The sequence below is a fragment of the Eleutherodactylus coqui genome, chromosome 11 (assembly GCF_035609145.1).
Source record: "Eleutherodactylus coqui strain aEleCoq1 chromosome 11, aEleCoq1.hap1, whole genome shotgun sequence".
Classification (NCBI taxonomy): Eukaryota; Metazoa; Chordata; class Amphibia; order Anura; family Eleutherodactylidae; genus Eleutherodactylus; species Eleutherodactylus coqui.
The window spans coordinates 99,187,439-99,202,399 of NC_089847.1; positions in this window are offsets into that span (position 1 = coordinate 99,187,439).

The following is a 14,961-nucleotide window of genomic DNA, read 5'->3' on the forward strand; positions in this document are numbered from 1 at the left end:
TCCATATGCCCTATTGACTTTTTTTTAATGTTTTTGTATGCATTGCAACCAGAGGCGTAACTTGAAGCTCCCGGGCCCCAATGCAAAACCTGTAACAGGGCCCCAACTATAATGGTTTATTCATAGCACTGGGCCCCCGATATGCAGAAGAGAGTACTGGGCTCCCTAAGGCTCCAGGGCCCGGGTGCAACCGCATCCCCTGCATCCCCTGTAGTTACGCCACTGATTGTAACGGGGAACAATTCTTGCTGACAACATATGCTTATTGACATTTTTGAATGTTTTTGTATGCATTGTAACCAGAGGCGTAACTTGAAGCTCCTGGGCCCCAATGCAAAACCGTGGTAAGGGATGAGGAGGAGTTCGAGAATGAAGAAGAAAGAAGAGGAAGGTGTATCGGTTGGAAGATGCCCGCCCACCCTTCCGGGAGAAGGCTGGGGAGTTGGGCGGGAAGGGGGGTATGGAAGGTTGGATGTTGTCACAGCAGGTAGGTGGAAGGACTTCCCATGTATGAGGAGCAAGGCAGTTTGCAGCCCGACTCCATCGGGGGCTTACGAACACCTTTTGGGGGTACTGATTTAAAGGGGTTGAGGAACATGGGAAGGGGTGGGTTATAGAAGTTTTAACGTTTTCAAAGGTTTTCTAAGGTTATTAATGAAGCTGTGGCCATCCCACTAAAAAGCCAGAAGGAGTTTGAGTTTCTTTATTTCAGGTAAAGGTAGTATGGGAGGGTAGCGTTCCGCCAGTCCCCCTGCGTGCGCTCATTCTTGTGCCCCGTGTGGATGGGGATGTGAAGACCCGGTTTACCTTGGATTGTAAATTGCTGCAGTTTTGTAATGTGGAATTCACGCTGCAAATGTGCTGCATGTGGGTTTGTCCTCATCCTGAGGGCTTTTACCCGCTAGCGTTTATTTTAACGCTGCGATATCACTGCATTTTTTTCTATGGGACTTTCTAATGTTACAATCACATCGCACAAAAATCGCAAGTTTGTGCTTTTGTGAGTTTTGTGAGATGCGATTTTAACATTAGAAAGTCCCATTGAAAAAAACACAGCGATATTGCAGCGTTAAAAAAACCGCTAGCGGGTAAAAGCCCTTATAGGGTATTTTTTTAAAACCTGCGAGGGGAAGGGCAGCGGGTGTAATATATGGTGAGACGCGCGCCAAAGTCTGTTATTTTGTATGATACAAATGTTTTACAGGCCCTACATAACTTAATATGTGGTTACTGAATCTGCGCAGCCGCGGGCACCAGACAATGAATACCTACATCCAGCATTATAGGAGACAAGGGTAGTCTGGGCTCTAAGGGTTTGTTAACGCTCGGCGTTTTTAGCGTGTTTCTGAGCTGCAGCAAAAAAAAGTAGGCAAATTTAGAGACTGTTTTTATATTGTTTTTCTTTTGCTGCAGTTCAGAAATGCTTAAAAAGGTATGAATGTGATCTCTGGGCAGGCCATTCATTGTATCATTACTGCGTCTCCTTTGCATCGGTCAGGTATTAGAATTTCTGTCCACGTGGCCACATAAAAGCCTGACGGACTACATCTCCCAGCAAGCAACTGTGCTCACTGCTGCTAATAAGTATTGATCAGAGGTTGGTACTAATCTAGAAAATGCTGCAAACTGAGTGGCCCAAAATACAGGCAAGGGCCGTGAAGGTCTGAAATGTGCAGGAGATTCTGGAGGTGCTGCCGACCAGAGGACGCACCACCTAAGTGGGCGTGAGTGTATGGTGGGGTGCAAAAACAGAAAACTGGTGGCTCGGCGCAGCGCTCCAAAAATTATTGGAATAATCAGAACGACTAGATGGAAATTTCTCCTTTAATTGATAAAACAGACCAGAAGGATTGAGAATTGAAGGAGGAATTTCCATCTAGTCATTCTGATTATTCAGGTATCTGCTGCAGCGCTGCGCCGAGCCACCACTTTTCTGTTTTTGCAGTCCTTCCTTTTAGACGTGAGCGCCGGGCAGAGAAGCTGCATCATGGTTATATGCCGATACTAAACATGGTCTGTTCTTAGTGATGGATATTCTGCAGGGAATATACAGCCCCAATTCCATAAAGTTGGACGGTGTGTAAAATGTAAGCAAATGTTAAGAAAAAAGAATGCGATGAAATCAGTTTGAAATCTCAAATGTTTTATTTACAACAGAACAAAGAACACATCAGAAGGGAAAGGGAGACATTCCTCCATTTCATTAAAAAAAATTAACTCATTTAGAAATTGATGGCAGCAATACATCAAGAAAGGTGGGGCAGCTTAACAAAAAGCTGGAAAAGTAAGTGGTACTAATGAAGCACAGCGGGAGGGTCAGTTTTTTACTAGGGGGTCAGTCACACGGGTGCATCGGCATCCGTACACCGGCGCCGATGCGCGCGTGTGACTGCAGGAAGAAGACGGACGTACCTGAAGACGCCCGTCTCTGCTCAGCGCCAGAGAAAGGAACATGTGACCGACTTCATTGCCGGTCATGTGTTCTTTCCTCTGGCGCTGAGGAGAGACGGCCGTCTTCAGGTACGTCTGTCTCCTTCCTGCAGTCACACGGGCGCATCAGCGCCGGTGTACGGATGCCGATGCAGCCATGTGACTGAACCCTAAGTCACATGACTGTATAAAAAGAGCATGTTAGAGAGGCAGAGTCTCTCAGAAGCAGAGATGGACAGAGGGTCACCAATCTGTGAAAAATGCATCTTAAATTGTGAAACAATTAATAAAAAAAATGCTCTTTAACGTAAAATTGCGAAGAATTTGAATTTATCACCATCTACAGTAAAAAATATCAAAAGATTGGGAGTATCTGAAGAAATTTATGTGTACACGGGGCAAGGCCGATGGTCAATATTGGATGCTCCAGATCTAATGGCGCTCAGGCATCACTGCATTAAAGACAGGCATGATTCTGTAATGCAAACCTCTGCACAGGCTCAGGAATACATCCAGAAATCATTGTCTGTGAACACAGTTTGCTGTGCAATCTACAAATACTAGTTAAAGCTGTATGTTTCAAAGAAGAAGCCATATATCAATATAATCCAGAAATGCTGGCATCTTCCCTGGGCCAAAGCTCATTTATAACGGACCGAGGCAGAGTAGAAAACAATTGTGTGGTCCGATGGATCAAAATTTGAAAATCTTTTTGGAAACCACGGACGCCATGTCCTGCGGACTCAAGAGGGAACATTCAGCTTGTTATAAGCACACAGTTAAAAAGCCTGCATCTCAGATGGTATGGGGTGGCATTAGTGCCTATGGCATCGGCAGCTTACACATCTTGAAAGGCACATTCAATGCTGAATAGTATATAGAGGTCTTAGAACAACATGCTCCCATGCAGTGTCTCTTTCAGGGAAGGGCTTGCATATTTCAACAAGACAATGTTAAACCTCATACTGCATCAATCACAACAGCATGGCTTTGCAGGAATAGAGTCCGGGTGCTGAGCTGGCCGCCGGCAGTCCAGAGTTTCTATAAGAGGAGTCCCACAGTGGAAAGGGGGGTTCCATCACTGCAGGAGATGGGGGGGGGGAGTCTTACCTCAAGGGCCAGCCGCAGACACTTGTGGTCGGCTACATGCTCCTCAGCCACCATACCCATGGGTCCCATAATACTGTCGATCGCTGGCCTGTAATAATTGAATTTATTAAACTAAAATAGTCACTTATTTCCTGTGTAGTGGGTTCAAGATACAATACCAAGAGAGTCTCTGGAGCGCTCGCTAAGCGGGAGTACAGTCTATAGAAGGAATACTGTTGCACAACTATTCACAGTTCTCTTCGTGGGATGGAAGATGAATTGCGTTAACGGCAGCCTCCAAGGCAAGGTTCAAAGTTATGGCTACTTACTCCAGCAGGTAGGTGCAGTTGCTGCTCCCGAAATGGGGGGTTGTAATGATGGTCTCCCAGGACGCCCGAGCACAGACACAATCTGGGAACAGGCAGTAGGCCACATATTCTGGGGGGGGGGGCGTCGCGTGTACGCCTGAGGCAAATAGAGCGTGCCGCGGGTGATTACGGGTGATTTCATGGGGCGGAATTCCACGTCGGAATTCCGCACCGTGAGCATTGCACTATTAGGTTCAATAGAAGCTAATAGCTGCGGGGCAACGTTGCGGATTTCCGCTGCGCAGTACGCAGCGGAAATCCGCCCAATTGCATTAGGCATAAGGAGGGAGTCTGAGCAGGTGAGACCATGCCCACCCAACTCCCCAAAAACACTTTCCAACGACTCCAAGGACCCCCCACCCGCCAAGCTGCCATGACAAGAAAAACCTCTCCCTCACCTAACCAACTATCATTTGTCTTTTTTTAATAAAGATGGCGCTGATTGCGACCCCCTTCGTTGAATAACCCCCCCGCCTCCTTCTCTCCCCTCCAATCACTATACTATCGCCCCCCTCCTTCCAGAAAAATCCCAAACATCCCTCAACTTCAACCCTTCCCTACCTGCTTCCCCGGTTATCTATCCCCCGTGTCATGATGGGCTTCCACTTAAAGGAGGCCCGCGTTCCCCCTGCTACAGCCCTATCCTTTTTCTCCAGGGAAGATCTTTGGGATGTGTCCCATAGTCCATGCGTTACTTTCCACTTTCTGAGGACATTATCACCTACTTGCACGTTCAGTTTAGCATCCTGCCATTTTCTCCATCCTTGAAGAATAGTAAAGTACTCTTTCTTCCATCTATCCCAGAAAAAGACAGATGTTTAACATGTTTCCATCGTTTACGATATACATTGCTGGAGGTAGGATCTTAGGCCGGTCTCATATGATTGGTTTTCTATTGTGGAATCCGTGGCCGGCGTACACACAGAGGATCCGCAGCAAACATCATGCATTGAAAGGTATATACTTTCACTTTTTCCTTCACATGAATTTCCACAAGCAGAGGAAAAATTGCACATGCTCTATTTTGATGGCAGCGTTCTCGCAGACGGCCTCCTTTGAAGTCAATGGAGACCGTCTGACCCGCAGCTCATCTGCAATGTCAGATGGTACCCCTTGTCATCGCCTAGTAATGGTGTGGAAAATACAAATATATATTTTTAAATCTGCACTGCACATGACCGGCAGCGAGTGTCCGCGGTCATCTGCAGTGCAGGAAAATAAGGTACGCGGGGTCACCGGCCGGGGTCAGAGCCAGATTCCGCTGAAAACTCCAATATGTGGAATCCGACTCGTTTTTGTGAGAGCGGCCTTCAGGTGGACTAAGAACAGTTCCAAGCTTCTGAGTGAGAAGACTTGCTGGAGTGAGAATGGCCGGGATTCTGGATTCATGGATACAGGAACAAGAGACCTTGAGTTGACAATAGCAGACATCTCAGCTAAGAAGGTGGTTAAGGTCCCATAGGTAGAGCTTGAGGAATGTGAATCCATGAGCATAGAATCCAATATCTTACAAGTGACGCCTATCATCCTTTCCTATAAACCATCCATATGAGAAGCATGAAGAGGGTTAAAGCCCAACGTACAACTATTGTCAACTAAGCAGTCCTTGACTGCTTTCGAGTTTATCTGCAACTCTTGACAAGCATCTGTGAAGTTTGTTCCACGGTCAGACCTCAATAACTTTACTGGTTCCCTGATGGACAGAGTTCATCTTAAGGCGTTAATTAATCTAGAAGTATCCATAGATTATGAATCTAGAAGTATCCATAGCGTATAGCATATACACTCATGCATGTAAACAACACTGCCCATTGTTTGCTGTTCACATAGCCACCTCTGGTTCTATGGGCAGTGACTTCCTAAAACATCCAAACTAACATAAGTAGACGTTGGCTCAGCACGGTCCTGTCAGATAGGAGATCAATATTTGCTGCTGTTGTGATTTTCTTTTTGATTTGAGACACTGAACACATTGGTAAGTTGGGTGGTTAATCTGTCTTTATGCTCCTGTAGTGTCCCAGAACGTTATCCCGGTCCCCTCCATAATTGTCATACATGTATTGTCTTATGTGGATGCACTGTGCAAAACTGTCATGTCAATTTTCTGTATGTGTGTTGTACAACTGCAGCGTCTGAAGGGTTAACTGTGCTAAAATCATTGCCTGTCAGTTTTGCTGCTGAATGTATCTATTCTGCTCTGTCATGTGGTACAAGTGAGGTTAACACAGAGCCGCATGGAAGCACCATCAGCTTCCATGTTGGCAGAGATGGAAGAGGAGGAACGACATCCCGCAACGTATGAAGTATGGATGTAGAGGAGTGAGTTTCTTCCACAGAGAGAGAACACACCAAACCCAAATTACTACTGAAAACAGCTACCCGTTCACAATTACGGCATTCATTTCTCCTATGTGGCCGTCCGACAATAGGATCACCACACAGAGCTACATGAATTTCACACCCATGTGGAGAATCTGCGGGGTGCATTTAAGCTAAGTCTTACCAGAGTGTATGTAGAGATAATTTTGTCTTTGTAACTCCTCCGGAGCATATATATAATTTCCAGGATCGTATTGTTCCTATGTATTTTTGCCTCCCAACCTCTGAGCTCCTACCTGTAACTACTGTCCTGAATGTACCTGTAATTACCTGTTTACAACTTTTAATGCAAGTAAAGTTTTACCGGGCCTCAACTGTTCCTGAAGACCCAAGGTACGATACACTTGTCCAGTGTTTATTAATCCGCCGTGTATGAATAACAATATGTGGAACGGTGGCGTCATGAACCTGACAACTACCGTGTTTCCCTGACAAGAAGACACTTGCCCGAAAAAGCGCACAGTGTCTTATTTTTGGTTGGATGGTGGGGGCCTTATACTCACCTGGTCCGGGGCGTCCCGATGCCTCCCATTGGTCTGTGGCGGCGCTGCGCTAAAATACGTCCTCCTTGTCTCACAGCTGAGCTTCTACCTGGTGAAGGGCCCTTGAATACCCCGCCTCCAGTAAAGCGACCCCTGTGAATGGCTAATTGAGCACTAGCAGCCAATCACAGCCGGCGCCCGATGAGCCAATCACAGCCATTCAGTGATGTCATTCACTGATTCGCAGGGTTAGGATGAGAAGGAACATAGTGCCATTGTTCAGACTTCAAGGTCTTGCTGACCTAAACATAGAAGCGTTTTGTCTGGTTGTATGGCCGCCTGCACACGGGCGGAAATCCCGCGGCGAGATTTCCCGTGGGATTTCCGCCACTGAAAGTTTGCATAGGAGAGCATTACAATACGCACTCCTATGCAGACGGCCGCGGTTTGGTCGCGCGAAATCTCGCGCGGCAAACAAACCGCGGCATGTCCTATTTTTGTGCGGGGCTCGCACTCACCCGGCCGCCGGCTCCGGTCTGCGCATGTGCCGGCTGCGCGGCAGCCGGCACATGAAAGAGCCGGGGCCGCCAGGCGCGGGTGAGTATGCGCTCGTCACTGCAGGCTCTCGGGTCGGGTCCCGCGACGAGAATTCTCGCTGCCGGATCCGACCCGCTCGTCTGCAGGCGGCCTATATGTAACTCAGGACAACTTTGCTGTCTGTGTAGAATCTAATGTCATCTACATGGATATCTAGCTTGCGCTGTCTAAAGTTTGCAAAGTCTATAGTTAGTACAGTTCCACAAAGTTCGAACCTATGGTAGTATGCTCATGATTAGAGGCTAATCTAGCTTTCCCAAACAGGAACCCAACATAGGTTAAATTGCAAGTGTTGCAGGGAGCAGAAGGGCACATAGACAGCCTGGGTGGATTGTACTAAGTTTAGCGCGGTCAACAGAGGTGGCTACTCTGACGAAAATGGCTACTCGTGCAATAGGAGGATTACAATAGACCTCTGATCATGATGCCAGTACCTTTGAGGGTGGACTCATGTTTGTAGTGAAGAAATAACGAGACAAGTCCATGTTGCTTTAGGGATAAATCCAAGTTTACTCAACACTTGGAAGGGGGTAAATAACAGTTCACACTTTGTAGATTCCAGAACAGCATCAACTGCAACAGTTTTCCGTTGGTGAAAATAACACACAGTATTTCCTTTACTCTCTCTCTCTCGATTAGGGAGGATGAGCCCGCCAGTCTCAGTTATCTGGGGATTGTTCCGGATGGTTATTTGTAGACGTATGGAGAGGCTGGTGTAGGGTTGACTGTACTCCCTCTGTCTCCGAATTACGCAGGGGCAAGTTACACTCACTATTCAGAAGTCCTCCTGTCATTTCCTACTACTCACTGTGGCTTGTTCCTGGTCACTTTACTCCAAATCCTGACCACCGGTTGCCGCAGCTCCACACGCTGCTTCCTCTCTCCTCCACCTTCAACTCCTTCACTTCTTGTAGTTTTCTGCACTTTTTCTCCCTCTGTTGACTCACTTCCTTCTCCACCCTGTTCACTTTCCCGGGCCTGTCTCGTCTCCTCCCACTCCACCAATCAGGGAATTTAACAGCAAGCAGCCAATAAGAAGCGAGTGGTTGCCAGGCAGACTAGCTTTAGCCCGATGTTCAGGAATAGATAGGGTCTTTCTCCTGCAGCATGCCCTCTATGTCTCCCAAGGAGCTCATAGCAAGGTATCTGGAACTTATTAACTGTTTTACTACTGGAGTCTGTTAATTCCAAATAAGTGACAGCTGCTTTGGCATCAGCGGAAGCATCTGAGAATACATGGATTTCTTTTCTCTGAAACGTGGGAAGAGATGTTCATTCACTAAGCTTGGAGATCTCTCATTGGTGATCCTATATGATCTACTAAAAAGTATTGTATCTCTGAGAACTGTTTTAGCATAAATTTGCCTTGTATAGTCAGGGGTGCTACAAATCCCAGTGGATCATACAGGCTGTTCATTACTGAGAGAACTTCATGCTTAGTGAATGATTTGTCTGAACAACTAACTCGAAAGCTGAAGCACTCGTTCAACAAGTCCCATCTCAGGCCCAGACTTCTCTGTACTGGTGGATTGTCTAGGCCCAGATATAAAGTCTCTGACTTCTATGGCGTGATTGCTAAGTTAAAAGGTTTTCATGACAACAGAACTGTTGGAAGTAATTTTATATAACCTCAGATGAGCCTTAGAATGCATACATTGTGTCCTTTTGAGCAGATCTATGGCTTCCTCTGCTGTGGACAAGGAGTTGAGTCTATAATCTACATACTCTGACCCACCTTCAGAGCCTGTCCTATGTAGGCCATACGTTGCAACTGCAGATGAAGGACTGTTACCGAACACATGCACCTTCATGCAATATTCAATCATTTCTTTGATGCTAATATTATAAAAACCTGATATAATTTTTGTGGTCTTGTCATATGATAAAACAATGGAACATCTGTTCAATGTTGGCAGTAATGGCGACTGGCTCCTTTCTGAACCTCCTATGCACTCCAGATTATTATCTGGTTGGGACCAGTGAGGAGAAGGTCATTGAGAGATATACCTCGATGTTTAGACCCTGATCTATTTAGGCTTTGGTGGGTGATCTACTCCAATGGAGGGAAGACAGCAGTGTTCTTCATGCCCTTGCAAAGACGGAGCTGGCACTGCATGGTCATTGCAAAATATCCTTCCATGAAGGCCACACAATGATCCTTCATTTCAGAATTGTTCACTGCAGTCAGATAATTCTGGATAAAATCAGTTCCCAGCTTTTTAGAAGCCTGGCTCTTGTAGCCTAAAAAGGTAAGGGTGAAACCCAGCAGTTATATTCATCGCTGGCAAATCCACTGCCTATTGTTTTAATAAACTTTGTCTTCAACAGATAAGGCACGTTTGTTGTCACTTTGTGTTGTATAGAACACTAATCAAACTAAGTGATCATCATAGGGTGTAAAGGCCCATTTAGACACAATCATTATTGCTCAAAATTCGATCAAAAGCAATCTTTTGAGCGATGATATTTGTATGCACTTACACGACAAGATGATCGCTCAAACCTCGCTCAAACGATAGTTTGAGTGACAGTTTAGAGCATTCACTTTGAATAAGCTCTTAAGTAGCTAATTAGCTACCTAAGAGCTTATCAGTGTGTAAATGAAGGCTCCCGCTGTATACAGAAGACAGCGGGACCACTGTATTCTGTATATAGCTGCTGTGTTCTTGGAGCGCTCAGCTGGTATACAGCTGAGCGCTCCAAGCTGGGTATGCAGAAGACAGCTGGAGCGCTGTCTTCTGTATACAGCTGCTGTGTTCTCCAAGCGCTCAGCTGGTATCCAGCTGAGCACTCTGAGCGGGATATACAGAAGACAGCTGGAGTGTTGTCTTCTGTATATAGCTGCTGTGTTCTCAGAGTGCTCAGCTGGAATACAGCTGAGTGCTCCAAACTAGGTATGCAGAAGACAGCTAGAGCGCTGTCTTCTGTATATAGCTGCAGTGTGCTCGGAGTGCTCAGCTGGTATCCAATTGAGAGTTTCGAGTGGGATATACAGAAGACAGCTGGAGCGCTGTCTTCTGTATACAGCTGCTGTGTTCTGTATTATTGCAGGCGGAGCGGGATACTGCCATGATCACTATGAGAACAATACAGCTGTTTTGCATATGCAAACAGCTGCATTGTGCTCCATGCTTTCAGTTGGTTTCACGCTGAGAACTGCCAGCGGTATACCAGCTGAGAGAATCTTATCAGCACTGCCGGCTGAGATATACGCCTGCGCCACTCATAAGAGTCATCTCTCATTTCTAGAAAACTAGAAATGAGCGATGAACGAAAAGTGCTTGATGGGCAGGTGTTTAGACGCAACGGTTATCACTCAAAAGACGGCTTTTGAGTGAATTTTGAGTGATAATTGTTATGTCTAAACGGGCCTTAAGAATGATGTCCGGTGCCTGGATGAGATTAGGAAACCTTTCTTTCACCTCATAACAATGAGAGTATGGTTTAAAGTGAGTCGTGTGACCATTTTTGAGCACATAGATTTCAAGGCAGTTAATTTCAGATGGTTTTTGTGGCTCTTGTCCAAGCATACATTACCGACAATTACCAGTCTAGATCGAGTCTGTCTCCATATTGTTTGGACCGTTGCATTGTTGGCGCACCTTATGGACCCTCAGAATGTCTCTCCTTAGTAAGATTAGAATATTGGCATTCGTGTTCATAGGAAGAATCTCCTTAACCAAGTGCTTTAAGTTGGGAGGGGTGATATGCAGCTTCTAGAGTAGGAATCTCCTCCCTTCCATCAGGTAACTGGTCACATTATACTAATATTGGCAGAGGTATATGTGTATCCCCCTTGACTGTGAAGACAATGTACCCCTTGGCCCTTCCATATGGCTGGAGCAAGCATTGAGGGTACACAGTATCGCCTGTCCCTTTATGTTGAAAATCTCAATCCACTTTTTTTACAGAGACCTGTTGCTTTGATGATGCATAATGGCATACGTTCTGTAGCTTTCTCAGAATGCACTTCTGGGTAGACCTTGACCAGACCTACCTTGGCACAGCCCAGCGGCCTGTAGTGGTCTCACCAGACCAGCATCACTGCACCTGACCAGACCACTAGGAACTGGAAGTCAGGGAGCGCTGACTGCCGGAAGCCTACGGAGAAGGTAAGGTGGAGCGCCGCATACTATAAAATCAACTGCGGATACGCAGCTGATTTTCAGTTTAAGGCCCCCTGTCCACGGGTGTTGCAAATCCCCGCCGGTAAACCCTATCTCCGCCGGCGAATACACGTCCGTGGACAGGGGGCCTAAATCCACACAAATGGCACAGATTGGGGGGGGGGGGTGTTGCCTCCTCCCTTCTCCTCTCCTCTTGCAGAACTAAAGAGGAGAGGTCAGGGGAGGGCAGAGGAAGATCCCAGATGCACACACTGCCGCAAGTTTGTGCGTCTGCCGCGGTCCTGCAAAGTGATTACCGGCTGGGAAACTGGAGTGTGTCCCAAACGTCCCAAAAGCAGAACAAATGGCTGCCCCCTAGGAAAGTGAGACACAGGGTCCAAAGTGGGACTATCCTGCCTAAATCGAGATATCTGGTCATCTTAGTAAAATCCCTGTTTATGTGCCTTAGGGCTCTTGTAGTGGCCAAGTACATACTTTCCTGGTCCCCTCCATAATGTCATACATGTCATGTCTTGTGTTGGTGCACTGTGCAAAAGTGTCTTGTCATTCTGTTATTTGTATTGCACAGCTGCAACAAGTGAGGAGTTAAGTGTTTGCAAAGGTGTGGGTGATGCTTGCAATGTATCAATTTGTCTTGTCATATAATGTCTTGTCTTGAATATAAATAGGAATGTGTGAGAGCAGGAAAGTGAGTCAGTCCATTCTTCAGCAATTCTTCTGTTCTTCTGGGTTGCTGTGAGAGAGTGACAGCCTTCTTGTGGTGAAGAATGCAGGAATAAGAGAGGTGCCTTGAGAGTGTAAGTTCCAGAGATGGGAGAAGAGTGAGCCCCAATTGAAGAGAGAGAGAGAGCATGAGCAAGAAGCAGGTGTCACTTCCAAGGCCTACTGCAGAGGTACACTTTATTCATTTTTCCTACACAGCTGTCCAGATCTAGTGGATCACCGCGTAGAGTTACACCTAGTTATTATTCACATCCGGCCATCCTGAAGTCTGGGATCACCGGGTTGAGGTACTATTAAGTCTATTTAACCCCTTAGTGACAAAGCCTGTTTGCGCCTTAGTGACGGAGCCAAATTTTGGAAATCTGACATGCATCGTTCAACGTAGCATAACTCCGTAAAGGCTTTACATATCCAAGTGATTCTGACATTGTTTTTTCGCCACCTGTTGTACTTCATTTTGGTTGTAAAAAGAGACCGATATAATTTGTGTATATTTATTAAAAATGCCAAAATTGGGAAAATTTTGAAAAAATTGTCTTTTTTTCACATTTTCAACTGTAATATCTCAAATACGTCCAAACATACTATGCAAATTTTTGATAAGATATATATTTCCATCTGTTTACTTTATTCTGAATGCACATTTGAAAAACTTTTGTGGTTTTTTTTAACCATTTAGATGACGTACAAATTTAACATTACTTTTCAGCATTTTGAGGAACACTTTGTTTTCCTGCACCAAGCCAAGTTTGCAAAGGCTCATGAGTGTCAGAATAATAGATCCCCCCAAATGACCCCATTTTAAAAACTACACCCCTTAATGTATCAATTGAGGGGTGTCATGAGTATTTTGACCCCACCGTTTTTTTTCAGGAATTAATTAAATTTAGAGGAGAAAAAATAAAATTTCATATTTTTGCAAATATGTCATTTTAAAGACATATTTTTTTCCTATAGTGCCCATGAAACTGAGGATTTACACCCCAAAATGGATACCCCCGTTTCTCCCGTGTTCAGAAACATACCCATTGTGGCCCTAATCTTATGTCTGGATGCACAACGGGGCCTAAAATGAAAGGAGTAGTCGGTGTCTTTCAGAACTGAAATTTAGCTTGAAGGCGTTTTAGGCCCCATAGCATTTTTGTAGAGCTCTTGAGCGGCCAAAACCAAAGAGAACCCCCACAAGTGACCCCATTTTGAAAACTAGACCCCTTAACGAATTTATCTATGAGTGTACTACCTATTTTGATCCAACAGTTTTTGAATGAATTCTAGCAAAGCAAAAGGAAAAAATTGTGATTTTCGTTTGTTTGTCAATTTTGTCATTTTAAAAACAGCTTTTTTTGTACAGCACACACATGAATGAAGCCTTGCACCCCAAAATGGATACCCCTGTTTGTCCCGGGTTCAGAGACATACCAATTGTGGCCCTAATCTTATGTCTGGATGCACAACGGGGCCCAAAATGAAAGGAGTAGTCGGTGGTTTTCAGAACATAAATTCTCCTTGAAGGCGTTTTAGGCCCCTATAGCACTTTTGTAGAGCTCTTAAGCAGCCAAAACCAAAGAGAACCCCCACAAATGACCCCATTTTGAAAACTACACCCCTTAACGAATTTATCTAGGGGTGTACTGACCATTTTGACCCCACAGCTTTTGAATGAATTCAAGTAAAGCAAAGGGAAAAAAATGTGATTTTTGTTTTTTTGGCAATTCAATTATTTTAAAAACAGCTTTTTTTGTACAGCACACACATGAATGAAGCCTTGCACCCCAAAATGGATACCCCTGTTTGTCCCGGGTTCAGAGACATACCCATTGTGGCCCTAATCTTATGTCTGGATGCACAACGGGGCCCAAAATGAAAGGAGTAGTTGGTGGTTTTCAGAACATAAATTTTCCTTGAAGGCGTTTTAGGCCCCTATAGCACTTTTGTAGAGCTCTTAAGCAGCCAAAACCAAAGAGAACCCCCACAAATGACCCCATTTTGAAAACTACACCCCTTAACGAATTTATCTAGGGGTGTACTGACCATTTTGACCCCACAGCTTTTGAATGAATTCAAGTAAAGCAAAGGGAAAAAAAATGTGATTTTCGTTTTTTTGGCAATTCAATCATTTTAAAAACTGCTTTTTTTGTACAGCACACACATGAATGAAGACTTGCACCCCAAAATGGATACCCCTGTTTTGCCCGTGTTCAGAGACATACCCATTGTGGCCCAAAATGAAAGGAGTAATCGGTGGCTTTCAGAACTGAAATTTAGCATGAAGGTGATTTAGGCCCCATTGCCCACTTGTAGAGCCTTTCAGCGGCCAAAACGATAGAAAACCCCAACAAATGATCCCATTTTGAAAACTAGACCCCTTAATAAATTTATCTAGGGGTGTACTGTGTATTTTTTCCCTACAATTTTTGAATAAATCTAAGCAAAGCAGTAGGAAAAAAATTACAATTTTCATTTTTTTGGCAGTTGTATCAATTTAAAAACTAGTTTTTTTGTACATCACACATAGGAATGAAGACTTTCACCCCAAAATGGATACCCCTGTTTGTCCCGTCTTCAGAACCATACCCCTTGTGGCCCTAATCTACTTAAAGGACACATGGCTAGGCCTATAATGGAAGGAGCACCCGTTGGATTTCAGGGTACAACGGAATAAATTCCAGTCCCCATTGCCCACTTGTAGAGCCATTGAGCGCCTAAAACGATAAAGAACCTCCTCAAATGACCCCATTTTAAAAACTAGACCCCTTAACGAATTCA